The 14,348-nt window shown below is 50.5% G+C and overlaps 1 long non-coding RNA gene across 1 annotated transcript in view; it reads right to left on the reverse strand.

Moving 5' to 3' along the window:
- Window positions 1-14,098, reverse strand: part of LOC140843120 (uncharacterized) — an 84,741-nt gene extending 70,643 nt beyond the window's left edge. Inside the window, exon 1 of the long non-coding RNA XR_012120623.1 lies at window positions 14,024-14,098. This is a non-coding gene — a long non-coding RNA (uncharacterized lncRNA). The remainder of the gene's footprint in view (window positions 1-14,023) is intronic.
- Window positions 14,099-14,348: the final 250 nt, after the last annotated feature.

The following is a 14,348-nucleotide window of genomic DNA, read 5'->3' on the forward strand; positions in this document are numbered from 1 at the left end:
TAAAGGGTTGACATTCAAAATATATAAAGAGCTCACCACCTCAGCAAACAAAAAGCAAATAATCCAATTAAAAAATGGGCAGAGGAGCTGAATAGACAGTTCTCTAAAGAAGAAATTCAGATGGCCAACAGACACATGAAAAGATGCTCCACATCACTTGTCATCAGAGAAATGCAAATTAAAACCACAATGAGATATCACCTCACACCAGTAAGGATGGCCACCATCCAAAAGACAAACAACAAATGTTGGCGAGGGTGTGGAGAAAGGGGAACCCTCCTACACTGTTGGTGGGAATGTAAATTAGTTCAACCATTGTGGAAAGCAGTATGGAGGTTCCTCAGAAGGCTCAAAATAGAAATACCATTTGACCCAGGAATTCCACTTCTAGGAATTTACCCTAAGAATGCAGCAGCCCAGTTTGAAAAAGACAGATGCACCCCTATGTTTATCGCAGCACTATTTACAATAGCCAAGAAATGGAAGCAACCTAAATGTCCATCAGTAGATGAATGAATAAAGAAGATGTGGTACATATACACAATGGAATATTATTCAGCCATAAGAAGAAAACAAATCCTACCATTTGCAACAACATGGATGGCGCTAGAGGGTATTATGCTCAGTGAAATAAGCCAGGTGGAGAAAGACAAGTACCAAATGATTTCACTCATATGTGGAGTATAAGAACAACGAAAAACTGAAGGAATAAAACAGCGGCAGACTCAGACTCCAAGAAGGGATTAGTGGTAACCAAAGGGGAGGGGTGGGGAGGGTGGGTGGGGAGGGAGGGAGAGGGGGATTGAGGGTATTGTGATTAGTACACTTGGTGTGGGGGGTCACGGGGAAGATAGTGTAGCACAGAGAAGACAAGTAGTGACTCTGTGGCATCTTGCTACACTGAAGGACAGCAAATGCAGTAGGGTATGGGGGGACTCGATAATATGGATGAATGTAGTAACCACATTGTTTTTCATGTGAAACCTTCACCAAGAGTGTACATCAATGATACCTTAATAAAATAAATAAATAAATAACCATTTTTTAAAAAAATCGAAGCTCTTCTGCAAAGGCTAGGCCCTTCTTTCCCTTCTCCGTATTGACCTTATATCTCTACCCCCGTGATCTTTTCAGAACTTTATTAAATAGCACAGAGGTGGGGCCTCTCTACTGCTGTTTTTCACCAGCTCCGTCTTGTGTTCCTTCATTTGCTAAATACTGATCAAGACCCTGCAATGTACAAAGTGCTGGGTGCTTTCTGTCTTCTTTCTCCATTTAAAAAGTGATTACTAAGTAAAGCCAGGGATCCCAGCCCAAGATGAGGTCTGATCAAGGATAAAGTGGATCCATTCCAGGTCTGGGTGGGGCCCAGAGTTTGGTGTACAGAGAGGAGACAGTTCCCAGAACCCCCTTTGAGTTAGAATTCTGGTAGACACCTGCCTTTCTACTGCCTCAGCGCACCCAACGAAGCCACCACCAGCCAGCATCCCACCTTCCGGCCGCTAATCCACGTGCACTTGGCAGCCAGGGAGATTTTTCAGAATGCAAATTAAATCAACATCCTGATTTGTGATCAACATCCTTCATGCTGTACACATTTCTGCCCACCCTGCCCCTGAGTATCCTCCCATCTCATCCTCTCACTACAGCCACACTGGCTTTCTTCCGGCCCAGCCATGTGCCAGCTTCCATGTGCCTTCCTCACAACTTTTACACATGTTCTTCCCCTGCCTACCACACTTCTTCCCATCCCCACTCTCACTTCTTACCAAATGTTACCCATCATCCACACTTCAATGTAAGTGTCACGTCTGCAGGAAGGAATATCATACCTGGCCTTCGGGTAAACTAAATGCCCTGTGATATGCTCTCATCACTACCCCTACATCAGGACACTTCAGCCGTTATTTATATAATCATGCTCTCTTCCCCTTGACTATAATAAGCACCTTGAAAGAAGGACCCTGTCTGTGTTGGCTCCAGTTATTGGGCTGACCCAACTAAGTCCAGGCCTTGTGGGAAAGAGCTCAAAGGACAGTGGCCATTCCTCCTTCTAACTGACCAGCTGATGATGCCTGTGTGCCATATCAGAGCAACAGGGATGGAACCGATCTGGGTTGGAGGTGAAACGCCAGGAGCATTTAGACCAGAGCTCCCACAAGCCCGTACAGCATCCTTCGGAGATTAGGAAAAGATGTTCCTTCTTCTGGGAGGGGCAGCCTGATGGCAGGGTGCGAGCCCTGATGAGTGGAAGGCGGCTCAGCAACATTTCAGCTCCAACTCCCTCTGGGCAAGTGCCTTTTTACAGGACATACATTGATTAAGACCCAGGTACAGAAATTAGCTAATTTTCAAGTTAGCCAAAGACCCTGAGCTGTGTTCTGAAACTCTGTAGCTTTCTCAAGATCCAGTTAGAGTTCAAGAAGTTGTGTCTCCTTTTCCCCGACAAGGCCTTTGAAAGCTCTCTCAGAGTCTCTTTCCTAGTCTCGCTCTGGTTCTGTAGATATCTCAGGGCCTTCCACAAGCTCTGGCCACTTCCCCCTCCTTTGGTTCTTCCCAAGTCAGTGATTCACCATCCTCTCCCCCCCACTCCCCTCTCCCCACTTCTGCTGACACCTGTCATGAGCCTTGCTCAGAGTCATGTTTGAGGCCATGTGGACAAGGAACCCCCAGCTTTGTGTGCTCCACTGAATCCCAGCTGTACCTCTGTGTTTCATGACAGTGCTCAGGTAGGGGTTCACTCAGCCAGGAGGAAACATAGGTGTGCATTCCCAGAGCAGGAACCTGGGAAGAAGCAGAGTAGCCAGGACTGCATCGAACCGACCAGCAGGAGGGCCCTCATTGGGCAATAAAACCACCACAGCATTCCCAGTCCTCAGCAAGGTCTGGATGACCGGTCAGTGAGCAGCTGGACTGCAGCTGGGACAGCTCTGGCCCGCCCTGTCCTCCCCGTGTCTGACCTCCACATGGCCCCAAGGATCACACTGCCCCCCAAGCCAGCAGTCTGTCATCAGTGTCTTATTTCACTCTCTCCCCATTCTCCAGCTCACAATGTGCTCCACAGCTCATACTCCCAGAGTGGCAGGGACACAGCAAAGTCACAGTGGGCTCCTCCCAACTCAGGTGGCAGATGATAAGCACTCCAAGCCCCATCAAGACCCTTCAGTCCCTCAAGACCTTCCACACATTGCCACAGTGACCCCATCTGGCCATATGACATTCCCGTGGACATTCTTGCTGTCCCGACATACACCCTATGGACATTCTTGCTGTCCATGTTGCTCTTTATAGCTGCCAGCTCTCTCCCAGACAGAGGGAGCATGCTCTTCAAGCTCCTAGACACCCAGATCTATGGCTTCCAACTTAAGATGGTGTGAAATGTGCTCTCTTGCCCTCCACCAGCTGACAGGCCTTCGTGTGCCCCTGCATGTCTTTTCTCCCATTCTGCCCTCAATGCGGGAGCTGGTGCTGACAGTGGAGGTCTGTCGTTCTTCTTCTACCTCTAACCTGGTTCTAGTTCATCAGTACTTGTCAGAAAAGGAACTGAAGCCAGGGATTCAAATCTTCCCAGTTCACAGAATAGTTTACTCAGAAAATCCCTCTTCTCTTGGGAGCTAGGCTTTGGTGTTGAGTTACAATAGCAAGTAGAAATCCAGGCCCAGGGGGCTTGCTCACCATAAAGATCTGGACACATCAGTAGCCAGTAACATCAACTTATTGCCGTCAAAACATCACCACCACTGTGGTCATCACAACCTGCCACCATTCCTGCCACCCAGTAAACACCAGCACTCATCATCACCCCCATCTTTCTCACCTTCTCCAGTGTTTTCACCACGATTATCCTCATTGACATGAATGATCCCCAACCACCATTACCACCACCACCACAACCACCCATCATCATTACTGTCATTAACATGTCCACCGCAGGCACTGCCATTGTCATAAGCACTTGCACAAAGATCATCACCAACTTCCACATCATCACCCTCACCACTAGTTTTATCAGCAACATTTTATAACAATAATGATTTTATCACAATCACAACACTCACCAACTCCTCCAAAAACATCACCACCACCGTTATCCCCAAGCATCACAACTGTCTCATCACCATTTCCTTCACAAACATCGTTACACACTGCCAACACCATCACCATTGCTGTCACTGACAGTTCCATCAATGCCAACCATCAGTGACATCGCCCATGTCAACACTCGTTACCACCACACAGCATCACTATCCCCGTCACTTACCCTCTTTATTCAGTTGACCTTCTGTGTAGCGCATTCTACGAAATTCAGCTGTAGTCCGAAAATCTTTACGGAACACAGTCTATCACTTCAATACACAATGGATTATTCAAGTTGAATTAGTTGGTTTTTGATGCATGATAAACAACCCACAAAATTAGTAGCTTAAAACCATAACCATTTAATTATTTAGCATATGATGCTTGGTTCAGCTGGGCATTTATTCTGGTATGAGTGGGCTCAGCTGATTGCCACCAGGCTTCCTCACGTGCCTGTAGTAAGCTGATAGGCCAGCTATAAACTGAATGAACAAGGATGGCCTCACCCACATGTGATGAAGCACCTCAGGTTTCCTTCATGCGGCCTCTCATCCTCCAGCAGGCTAGCTCAGGCTCGTTCACACAGTGGGCTCAGGGTAATAAGCTTAGCGAAAGGGCAAGCCCCAATGCACAAGGGTGCTTTCCAAGCCTCTACTTGCATCATGTTTGCTCATGTCCCATTGTCTAAAGTAAGTCACAAGGTCAGCACAGACTCAAGAGGCGGGGAAACAGACTTTGCCTCCTGGTGGGAGGATCTGTAAAGTCACATTGAAAGGGCACAGATTCAGGAGGGGAAGAATTTATGGCTGTTTCACAATTTACCACACAAGTGGGCATAGAAAAAAAGACACCTATTCTTTACGACCAAGAGCAAACAGTGGCTAAAATATCTCTAATTTAATGTACCTTAATATCCAGAGGAATGCCCTTGGAGAAGCTCCCAGAAATGAAGAAACGTCCCAGCCAGTATCACTGAGTCCCTCCACATTGCCCACTTCACTTTCCATGACATCCTCAACTCACCACATTCATCTTTTCTCCCTGGATTTCCTTCTTTGATTTCTCTGATCTCTACGGACCCTGACTCTCTGCTAGGACCCCTTCCCATCCTCCTTTGCCAGGAGCTCTTTCCATGTCTACTGAGCACGTCCTATGAAGCTTCTCAGATTCTCTCAGACTCTCAGCTGCTTTCTCCAACTTAGTAGCCACCAAGGTCAACAGACACCTTACATGCCTGCATGGTCCTGCATCTGAGGTTGGCCAGCTGCCCTGCCAGAGTTTCAGGCTCCTTTTCAGACTTCCTCAAAATGGAATCTGACCTCCTAGATCAGTCCGCTCCTATGAGATGGATTTTGAAAGAAGGAATACGGAAAATAACTTTAGATCAAATTCTCTCTGCTCTGTGCCTCTGATGTACTGTTTTGAGGCACCCTCTTTTCTTCCCAGTCCATCCAGAGAGGTCCTGCCTGGCTGATGGGCTGCATCTACATCTTGCTCATCTGTGTCTCTTTCCAACTTGTCAAGAAACAATGGCCAGCGCAATAATACCCCATCTTGCGTTGCCGCCTCTCCTGTATTGTTTCACTTCCACTTTGCCTTCCTCTTGCTGCCCTGGATTGGCACCTCCCAAATAAAGCATTACCATTTAAGCCTTGCCTCAGGCTCTATTTTCTAGGAAACCCAAACAAAGACATCATCTTAAAGTAGTTCACAGTCAGGATGTCTCAGGAGGAAGCCAAGGACATCAGGGTCTAAGTGGCTATGCTTTTTAGCAAAAGAAGCTCTAGAATTGACAGAGATTTGTTCGTAGTGTTACTGAGAATTGGGATAGAGACGTCCCTTCCCCCAGAAAACCCAGTAACCCATTTCTAGGATGCCAGGGCTTGGAGATGAGGATCCAGGAATTCAAGTCCCTGTTGCTCAAGCTACCTGGGAAAAAGGAACTCTTTGCCCTGCACAAGCGCTCAGACCTAAATCTAAGGATCCTTAGTTGTACTACATTTTGGAATTATTCTCTTACAGTCGTGTCTCTGTTTTACATTTGAGCCAAAGGGCATGAAACTTCCCAAGTCCAGAGACCACCTGGCCACTCCTTGATAACCAGGACTTTGATGACCTCTCCACACAGAGCCCCAGTCGTGGGGCTGAGGTGGACATGATCTGCCTGCCCTTCTCTGACCTTAGAGTCCTACCCTGAGCTGTGTGCTAGCCTCCCTTCTCTTCTCTCCCAGGGTCCAGCTCTCACTGGAGACTCACCACCAGTCCTCTCCTCGGCCTTCCTGCCAGAGATTGAATCACATACCTAGAATTGTAGCCCCTTTCATCCTACATGTGTGTGTTCATGAAACTGCATGACTGAATTGTCAACAAGAATGGGGGATAGAAAAGAGCTAACAAGTACCCCTACCCCACAAAGGAATTTATCCACTAGGAAATGTTTTCATTTGGAGAATGTTAAGTCCCACGCCAGTTACTTTGCATTCAGGTTTCCCAAAAGTCCCAGCCAACCAGAGGCAGGCCATAGGACACTTCAGTCCTTGTGTTTCAGGACTGAGACTGGGGGCATGTGTCCCTCTCCAGGCCCGAAGAGGGGCAGGAGGTCACTTAGCCCTAGTCTCCAAGGACAGCACTGACTCCAAACTGTCTTCTGGGTAGCTCTTCTGCCTTCAAGGATACCTATGCCTAAGACAGAAACAGAGAAAATGTTACTGGTGGCCCATTTCTACTAGTGGCCCAACCACTTTTTTAGGAAATCTTGCAACTCACCGAAACCCTTCTGTCTGTAGTTTGAGCTACCTGTTTGTTTCTACCTGCCAGTTCATTGTGAAACTTGGGCCCTTCTGCCATTCTTCATTCTTTGACTCTGGCTGGCAAGGCCACAGCGGGGGAGCTCTGAGTTATACCGAGTTTTAATTAACACTCAGAAGTCCAAGAGCACTGCACAGGCAAGCCTGGGTTCTGCCCTTCACCCTGCCTGGCATGCTCTCACCAGGCACAGCCAGGCCCTCAGTAGCCAGTATTCTCAAGGGCAACAGCTGGGGCATGGCATGGGCTGCTGAGACCCATCCCTAGCGCAGCATGGCATGGGCTATTGGGACCATCCTCAAGGCATGCAGCACCTCTGCAGGGGCAACCCTTGCATTCCCAGGTTCACTGTGAAATGCAATCCATCTCCCAGTGATATTAAACCATAAAATACAGCAGTCAGGACATGGTGAGGCTCTGTTACATCGCTTCCCTGTTGAAAGCCCCTTGGATCTGATCGGTTGAGGGGACACACCAGGATTCCTCTACTCAAGCCCTAGTTCTCCTTTCTAGATTAATGACTACCTTCAGTGTGCAGCAAGGAAGACACATGCAGACTGTCTCTGCCAGCAAGACAGCAGGGGTCTGGGAAGGGCAGGAGCATGTGACGAGCCATGAGTATGTTCTGTCACCCTAGAGAGTTTTCAGAATGGGCCAGTGAAGCAGGCCTGGCTATCCCCATTCAGTCTCAGAGGTGGTCCTAGGCAGAGCTCAGGTCTCTTCTCTCCTTCTGGAAAGGAGGAGGGAGGGAGAGGGAACAGCTCTGGTGTCACACAGTCCCTGTCCAGCCATAGCAGTGGAGCTTCTCCGGGCACCAACCCAGTTCTCTCCCTCCAGGTGTCTGCTGTTTAGCTATAAATAACATGCCATCCAGTCTCCGAGCAGACTGAAGGATGAGAACAGGTGATTATTGCTCACCCTGAGAAGGTTCACCAGGGCTCCCACTCTGTTTTTCTGTGATGTTCTTGATCTTCCCCCCATGTCTGGGCTTTACCCCCAGATTCTGCAGGAATTCCTGGCATCCCATCTAGGTATGAATATGGCCAGAGGAAGGCATAGGACTTGTCTTCCTGTGATTCTGTCTTAGGCGTGAAGAATCATTTCCTGGCAGCCCCCAACAGACTTCCTCGTACCCTGTTCCTACATCAGCCATAAGCAAGAGAATCGGATTATCATGACAGCTACCGAAAACCTCCAGCTGGGACCCTGGCTCTGTAAGCACTTCAGGCTTTCTGTAAATTGCTGCTCCAAACCCAGAGGCATCTCCTCCCAGCCCCACCCTGCACACAACAGTGTTATGGGAAAACAAAGTAAGCCCCCCATCCTGCCTCTGGGGCTCACCGTATAACAAGAATGTAAGACAAAAGCAATCTAGATGGCACCTGGCTATGCAGAACCCTGACTGGTTCCTTCCCCAGCTTCAGCTGGTACGGGGACAAGGAGGGACCTAGGAAGAAGGTAGGGCCTCAGCTGGGCCTACAAGAAGTCACTTCACTGCAGCCAAAAGGCAGAGGCAGGAATAAGCTGGACACTTGTGGAACAGTGGGGAACTGAGCAAAGTGGGACCAGAGGGGAGCATGAGATTAGGAGGAAAGGGGAGGGCAGAGCTCAAAGGAGGGAAAGCTTGGGTTTGGATCTGAGCTCACAGCTGCAGACGTCCAGTGGTGCTCATTGCAGCCCTTCACCTGGGCAGCGTCTTCCCTCACGCAGACCACATGCATCCCACAAAAGGTTGTCTCCAGGTGAGACCCTGTGAGGACACGGTGGGGAAGCCAAAGGCCCGCGAAGGAGGAGAGACCAGCTGGGAGTCTGGAGATGGTGCTGGCCAGCCTGTGAAGGAGAGGGGCCCCACCCATGCCCCCAGCCCCCTAGAAAGCCCTGGCAAGGGAGAGGCACCAGCACCCCTCACATTCCCACAGGTACAAGCGACAACTACAGTGGAGACAAGAAAACTAGGGAGAGTGTGCCCCCCACTGGTCAGCAAGGACAGGACCAGATGCCAATGCCAGACCCTCGGGTCAGGCCAGAGAGTCCTCAGGCATTAGTCCACCTCCCCCAAGGGTGGCCCAGACTTAGTGAAAGACTGTGGGCCTGCGGGCCATGTGGCTTCCTGGCCCTGGGGAGGGTCTGTGGGGCCTCTCCCTCTCTAGGATGGAGTCTGTGTGCCCCCACTGGCTGCCTAGGCCTTGCCCCTGGGGTCAGAGGATGGCCTCTATGTGCATGCTCAAAAGGGGGCCTCTCCCAAGTCTCTCTCTCGCCCCTGTATTAAGGTCGGCAAAGTTCCCAAGGATGGCAGGGTTAAGAGAGAAGAAGTTGGTCCTTCAGAGGGCAGGAGTTTTGGAAAGTTCTAAATGATCTTCTGAGGAAGGGATCACATCAGGGTTGGAGGGGAGCAGCCTCCCGAAGATTTCCCAGCTCCAAAAATGAGGCTGCAACTCAGGTGTCCTCAGGCTCCTGTGACAACTGCGCTAAGCCTCAGCCAGCCTTCAGGCCTCCGGGTTTCCCTGGCTCAGGTGGCCAGGCTTTTAAGGAACTCAAGGAGTTGAGTGAGTTTATTCCTTTCTCGTTCACAGGAGAAATCACACCTTTTATAAGGTTTCCACAGACCTTCCTAGTCGTATGAGGATCCCCATCACCCTTTTTATCTTCCTCACCTGTAATCCCTCCTGTTCCAGCTTAAATCTCTGGGACTGAGTGCTGTACGGGGCCAGAGGCCGCAGTGGAAGAAAATATGGTTCCCCCCTTTCAGGGTCCACAGTGTGAATGTTTCTGTCCTAAAACGCCCTGCAGCTTCTGGGAGAGACAGGCTAGGCCCCCCTCAAAGGAAAGAGGCCTGCGGCAGACAAATACACAAAGTAGAGCAGAAATCATAAACACATTTTATTCTAAATAATTTTAAAACCACTGGCATTGTAGCAAATTAGAATATATTTCCAGAATTGACTCAAAGAGATTTTTTTTTTACAGCAACATATGAAAAACGTCATTTAAATACCCACCAGCAGCTGCACCACATGTCGGGCTCTTAGGGAAACACTTTCATTCCTTTCATCAAAGTCCCTTGATTAATGTTCCACTTTTCTTTGACACTTTTTCCATAGTTTGAAAAAAATCAAAGGCTGTACTACTATCTGGAAGAAAATTAAACTGATAAGATTTAATGTCTGCTGTATTCTACAGTGGTAGGCCAAAAAAATATCGTTTAGGCCTTGAGCCAAATGCAAATGAACATTAAGCAGAGGGTATATAGCTGCAGGAAGCTTTGGGGAGTTGGGGTGGGAGGGCAGATGGAGGAGCAAAGGGGCCAGGATGAGCAGTGGTGGGGGGTGCTGGTGTGCAGATTTTTGGGCCAGAGGAGGGGAGGCAGGAGCAGGACCAGGTAGAGGTGATGCTCCTGACTGCAGCATCCCAGAGCTAGGGCTGGAGCAGCGAGCAGGAATGACAGCGGTGCCCACCTGCAAGAGGGCCTCCCTTGGTGCTGGGATTTGTGAATGGGGAACAAAGGGAAGCAGCTGCCAGGGCAGTGGAGAAAGGAGTGAGTACGAAGCAGGGAAGGCAAAGCTGGAAGAGGAGAAACTGCTCCAGGAGAAAGCCTAGGCAGATGGAAGAAGGGGAAATCACAACGTGTCTGGCGCGGCAGCACATGCCATAATTTAAAGGTCAACTCAGTGGAAAAGGAAGAGAGAAAAGGGGGAAGGAGTGGTGTTGAAACGACTGCCTCACAGCATGGCGCTTAGCCCCCCTTCCCTTGTGGTCCTGCCTGGCCTTTTCTCTCCACTTGATGTCCTCTAAGTTCTGGGGGGCCCTCTTCTGCACCCCGGCCCCCAGCAGGGACTCTGGTGGCTGCAGACCTAGCCCTGCCTCTGCCCCTTTTTGTGACCTGTCAGGGTGGAAGTGACATAACCTCCCCAAACCTTAGTTTCTTTATCATAAAATGGTTTTGATCACACCTGATCTCCTGGATTGGATTCATCTTACAGGTTAAACACTGCAACAGCCTAAGGGTTGGAAAGACTCACGAAAAGACTGCAGATCTTGCAGGCTTCTCTAAAGGAAGTGGCTTGGACTTGCCTAGGAGGAAAAAAGTGTCCCTTTGTTCTGGGAAAACCACCATTTGAATAAGTAGAAAGAGTAACCATCTTTTTGTCCTAAGGCAGCCTCTGTCTTTGGAGATAACTGGACACCCTTGGGCTGAACTGCCATGAGAAGGACGTGGCTGGCTTCCCGCCTTCCCCATCGTCTTCCCCAGTGCACTTGGTAAATGCGTGGATGTTTCAGCAGTCTCTCCCCCTCCCTCTCTCTGTCTCAGCTGGTGGAGTTGCTTCTGGAAGAGGAATGTTACTTTTCTCTGCATGGATTTGGGCTGCCTTATGCCTATAAATTATAGTAAGTTCTTGGGGAGCTATGGAGGTTTTCGTTGGAATGTTTTTTTGCCGGAAGACTGAAGAGGAAACCCCAAGGGGTGCAGGGAAGACTTCCAGACGGGGGTTTCAGCACAGGCTGGGGAAAGCTGTATAAAGTAACTAGACAGGCCCGCAGACTTCCTACCGTGGTGTTATTAAAGGATGAAAAGCCCAAACTGAATGGACGTGGAGTTCTTCCATGCAACAGCCAAGACACAAGCCCACACTGCTTGTTGTCTATGGTGGGACAGAACACAGGACATGATGGGGGTCTCAAGACTATCCTTGTGCTCCCAAGGCCAAGGGTGCGGAGACAGCTTCAGATGCTGGCTAGAATGCCCTGGTCTCACAGAACTGCCTGAGGGATGAGGGGACTACTGGCCCCTGCTTCCCTTCTGCTCTCCCCCACTGTTCAGTGGTTCCAGTTTAAGGTCACAGCCTAGAATCCACTACATGGTGGAGCCGCCTCCTATAAATCCCACCCAGGTGTGGCTTTGGAAGGCTTCAGTTGAGAGGCCGGCAGACATGGCCACGGTGGTGCAGCTGGTGACAGGGATACGGAGTGTCACCCTTCAGGCCCCTGCATTGGGACTGTAGGTAGGCAGCGATGTTCCAAGCCCAGTTATAACCAGGGGTGTTACACCCTTTCCCCCAGTCTCTCGGTGTGATAAGGACCTTGCCCCCTTTGGGTCAACAGGGATCAGGATATTTCTTCAGCCCAGGGCAGATTTGCTCCTAGCCAGGCTATCTGGTCAGATGGTGGGAGAGACCCCAGCCTGATGACGGGCTAGTACCACATTGCAGCGCTTCCCACTTTCCCCGTCTTTCCCCAGTGGATGGTCTCGTCTCCTTCCCTGCAAACAAGGCTGGGCCTCTGTTAGAATGGAGGAGGCCTTCAGGGCAGGGAATCACAGGTCTCCCTGAGCTCTCTGCAGGCTGCTGGTTCTGTGTGTGCCAGGACTTAGCTGGAATGGCTCAGGAGTTCAGGGGAATGTGCCCCAAAGTAAGTCACCCTGGGGAAAAACCTTAACCTCGACCCTTGACCTTATGCCTGGTGGGCAGCAAGGAAAATCTATCTCTGGGGCCATTGCCAACTACAGACCCAGCACTAGGGGACCCCTGCCAAGGCAAGAAGCTCCTCTGTCCACTTGAGGGCTGCCAGAGAGCCCCTGGGGAGAGGAGCACACCTTCACAGTGACCACCAGGGGGCTCCAGGGGACCCTGAGAGAGCTGCTTCCGGAAGAGAACCCTCAGTGACCCCTGGCCTGGCCTATAGCCCTTGAGCAGATGACAGAGCCTAAAATCAGCTAGCTCCCTGTGTCCACAGGTATGTGATGGAGGCTGAAGGAGTTGTCTTCTAACGGGAATTCCTTTCTCACTTGCAAGGTTGACATGGGTCCACCCTGCTCTAAGATCCATGTTGACATGTTTCAGGCAAACAGACGCTGTGCTCCCATTGACCAGTCTGCACACAAAGCACTCTGCCACCAACCACCCAGGGGACAGTGAAGGCTAAAACCAGCCAAGACTGTGAGAGAGACAAGTTTCATTCATAGTCTCAATTTAGCCCAATGTAGCTGTTGGCAATTCCTTGCAGGTAATTAAAGAGACAGCTCACATTTGCCAAAAGTAACTAAAGGATTGAGGGACTAAAACCATCCCTGGGGGTTATATGTCAACATGTTATAAACCAAAAGGGTCCCTGAGCCAGGGGCAGAGTCTCCCCTGTTGTGACAGAGGCTTCCCCAGGTCAGAGTCTCTGTCCTCCACCTGACCCCACCAACCACACCAGGCCAGGAAACTCTCTGCAGGCCTTTGAGGGAGGTGATGTGCCCACCTCTCAGGAGGCCAGCTGCTAAGGGGGGCTCTTGAAAGGGGCTATGGACTGGAAACATGGTGGCCCAGTAAAAGGCAGCCTGTGGCAGCCCCCAGCTCCCAGAAGCATCTGGTCCCCTCCCAGCAGCCCTGACCCTGAGGTCACGGCAGAAGCTATCCCACCCAGGGTGTCTGGCACCCAGCGCTGCTGCCAGCACTTCTCTGTTCAGCATTTTCAAGAGCCAGGCGGTCCCAGGACACAAGCCTCTTCTCCCTAGGGAAAGCTCCCACTGCCGCCCCCAGCCTGTGCCACCCGCCCAGAGTGAGCAAGTCTCCCCAACTTCTTGGGTTTCCCAATGCCAACTGCGGCCGCTTCTCCATCTGCGTGGCCCAGCCTAAGTCGCACTGTGTGCCAGGCCTGCCCTGGGAACCGGTGATGCAGAAGTGAGCTGCCTCAAGTTGCTTATGGCCTCAAGAATCCTCTTAAGGCTTTGTTTTCCAGAGACCCGTCCCAGGTCACAGACCCTGGCGGCAACCAAAGCCTTTGGCTAAGGGCTGGCCATTGAGGCATGGAGGGACGGTCAGAGCTGGGCTTGTCAGACTATTTGGGAGTGTTGGCCAGGAAGCTGGGAAGCAGGGAGTGAGGGGTGAGGATACACCAGGCTGGGCTCTGGGCTTAATTCTCTCTGAGTCTGGCTGGGTTTAGGGGGCTTATTGACCAAACTCATATTGAATTAAGTGGACCTCACATTTGGGTTCTGGCCTAGACTCCAGGACTCCCTCACTCACTCAGTTTCTTCCTCTGAAAACTGTAAGGAACCCCCACTGCCCTGCCCCCTTATAAGAATGTAGTGAGGATCACATGAGATCTAAAGGCCATTATTAAAGTGAAAGATTTCATTCCCCAGCTCACACTTACATACCTGCAGGACAGGGAGCTCACTACCCCTCAGGTGGGTGCTGAGTGTGTTGAGTTGGTGTCTTCATGGAATAGCACACTGGAAAACCAGAGAAACAAGGAGGCTGACTTGGCTTAAGGCTTCAGCTGGAGACCGTGGCTCCATTAAATCAAGACCACGATTGTGCAGAGGACAGCCCCCAGAAAGCCAGAAGGGGATGCTCTCTGCCTTAGGAGATTTCCCGATGCAACTCCCACAGCCCTCCACCCACACCATCCTGGCCTTGACTTTCTCTGCCCTAGCCTGCTGGCAACTGCATGTATGCTAAAGTCTGGGCCCCTTTCACCCA

Source organism: Manis javanica, chromosome 1 (assembly GCF_040802235.1).
Source record: "Manis javanica isolate MJ-LG chromosome 1, MJ_LKY, whole genome shotgun sequence".
Taxonomy (NCBI): domain Eukaryota; kingdom Metazoa; phylum Chordata; class Mammalia; order Pholidota; family Manidae; genus Manis; species Manis javanica.